The sequence below is a fragment of the Mustela nigripes genome, chromosome 10, assembly GCF_022355385.1.
Source record: "Mustela nigripes isolate SB6536 chromosome 10, MUSNIG.SB6536, whole genome shotgun sequence".
In the NCBI taxonomy this organism is placed as follows: domain Eukaryota; kingdom Metazoa; phylum Chordata; class Mammalia; order Carnivora; family Mustelidae; genus Mustela; species Mustela nigripes.
The window spans coordinates 49,672,553-49,675,321 of record NC_081566.1 but is presented as its reverse complement, the minus strand read 5'-3'; the positions used below and the strand labels follow the sequence as shown (position 1 = coordinate 49,675,321).

The 2,769-nt window shown below is 39.4% G+C and overlaps 1 pseudogene; it reads left to right on the top strand.

The window, feature by feature from the left end:
- The first annotated feature begins 265 nt into the window (after nucleotides 1-265).
- LOC132026192 (large ribosomal subunit protein uL23-like) lies at nucleotides 266-787 on the top strand (annotated as a pseudogene).
- The last annotated feature ends 1,982 nt before the right edge of the window (nucleotides 788-2,769 follow it).

The window sequence follows — 2,769 nt, the reverse complement described above, 5'->3', positions numbered from 1 at the left end:
CCAATAACTAAAATAGTAATTCTCCTAAAACCATACATTTGTTTTTATGTTAGAAAATAAACAGGTCTTTAGGGTACCTGGGTGGCTTGGTGGGTTAAAGCCTCTACCTTTGGCTCGGTTCATGATTCAGGGGTCCTGGGATCGAGCCCCTCATCGGGCTCCCTGCTCGGCGGGGAGCCTGCTTCCCTTCCTCTCTCTCTACCTGCCTCTCTGCCTACTTGTGATCTCTGTCTGTCAAATAAATAAATAAAATCTTGATCCCTTTTACGAAGATGGCGCCGAAAGCTAAGAAGGAAGGCCCTGCCCCTCCCAAAGCTGAAGCCAAAGCAAAGGCTTTGAAAGCCAAGAAAGCGGTGCTGAAAGGCGTCCACAGTCACAAAAAAAAGAAGATCCGCACATCACCTTCGTTCTGACGACCCAAGACTCTGCGTCTCCAAAGGCAACCCAAATACCCTCGAAAGAGCGCCCACAGGAGAAACAAGCTTGACCACTATGCCATCATCAAGTTCCCCGTGACTACTGAGTCAGCCATGAAGAAAATAGAAGACAACAACACACTTGTGTTCATTGTGGATGTCAAGGCCAACAAGCACCAGATCAAACAGGCTGTGAAGAAGCTCTATGACATTGATGTAGCCAAGGTCAACACCTTAATCAGGCCTGATGGAGAGAAGAAGGCATACATTCGGCTGGCCCCTGACTATGATGCTTTGGATGTTGCCAACAAAATTGGGATCATCTAAACTGAGTCCAGCTGGCTAAATCTAAATACAGTTTTTTCATGATAAAAATAAATAAATAAATAAATAAAATCTTAAAAAAAAAAGGAAAAGAAAATAAACAGGTCCATTATTACAACATTTTCAGTCAGAGGAACAATTGAAACAGATAGAAAGGACCATGTTTTTCTCTCTTCCCTTTTACAGACTTAAGTAGAGGTAAGATTTGTACTTAATGGGTAGTGTAGAGCCACTTTTGCAAAAAATAAAAGCATTAAAACTAAAAAAATGTAGTCATCCCACTCACTACTTTATTTTGTCTGTAGAGCATCTATTAGACTTTCTGCACTAAATTGATAGAGTTATTATTCTGTAACTGTGAAGTGATTACTTTTGTTAAATTTTATTCCTAACTTGATATTGTTTGATGTTAGTCAAGTAAGTAATAAGTAAGATTAGAAAATGGTCTGCATTTATTTCTTGTTGATTTTCTCTTTAAAAATGAAAATTGATGATGAAATACTGGATATGTTAGAGAAAAAATAAAATTTTGTTCTGGAAAAAAATATCATTGGGTCTACGTGAACGACTTTGTAAGAGTAATTATTTTTTTCATGAGAAAATTATTTTTCTCAATGTTTAATAACCTAAACAATGATTCTTTCAATCAAGATGTTGCTTCTAAAATCTAAGCTGTTATATCACCTATGTGTTTAGCTGACTTGTTAAAAAAACAAAGTGTTGAAGAAATTTAACGGAATGACAGTAATGATTTAATTTCCAAATATCATAATTTCTAATTGTTTTATTCCTAATGACATTCATATTAAACCAAAAAATATACATGTCATTGATTTATACAATACAAAGTTAGTATAAATGTTTTAAAATACATATTTGGGGGGGCGCCTGGATGGCTCAGTGGATTAAGCCTCTTCCTTCAGCTCAGGTCATGATCTCAGGGTCCTGGGATTGAGCCCCATATCTGGTGCTCTGTTCAGCGGGGAGCCTGCTTCCCTTCCTCTCTCTCTGACTGCCTCTCTGCCTGCTTGTGATCTCTGTCTGTCAAATAAATAAAAAAATCTTTAAAAATATATACATATTTGGTAGTTTAGATCACTTGAATAGTTTTGCACTATTACATTGTAGATACAAAAATGATATTTATTATATCAAACATGTATTTTGGCCTTTTCGCCCGTTATTATGTGCCATTATGTGCAATGAGACTGCTTTGGCACTATTTCTTATGAGAAATTTTTCATCTTCACTGTGTGAAGAAACTGCAGAATTCACCTGCTGAATTCTGCAGTTTCTATAAACACCTCTCCCCACTCCTTTATTTAGCCAATCACATTAAGCACATATTTACTGAGTCCTTATTCTAAGCCAAACATTATTCTAGAGGGGAGCAGTACAGCAGTGAATAAAACCGTAAAAATCCCTGCCTTTATCATGCTTGATATCACTGGTCACCCAATGCTTCTTTTAGCTACACTGGAAGCCCTAGAATTATGCCCCTGTTAATTTGCAACCTCAGGAGCTTCATGGGTGAGATGTGAAACTGGCGGCTGCACACAGATGGCAGAGAGAGACTGAAGAAGGAGACAAACCACTTCAGACTGGTAGGTGTCTGGCTTGAGAAGTAAAGGAATTCATTTGCTGAAGCTTGCCTTGGGTGGGCACAAAACAAGTAGATCTCTACACCCACCCACTAGCATCTTTAAGTTGATATAGAAACCTTAACTGGGTTCAGTCTCCTACACAGGAGGCCTTAACTGAATTTAGTCGTGAGTCCTGTCCAGATAGCCTTGGCACCCCGTTTCTGCCTCAAGGCTATATCCTTGGGGCAGCTCCTGAGGGTGGAGAAGTCAAGCAGAACCTATGTTCCAAGGGTGGGGGAACAGGTGCGGAGCTGCCTGGGTTTAGTCCACACACCTCCTCTTCTTAATGACCTCCTCCGTACCCTGGCATGAGTCAGAGAAACAGGGAATTCTCTGGAACCCACTCTCTGGCATTTGGTATTAAGTTAACCTGACTTCTCATCTGA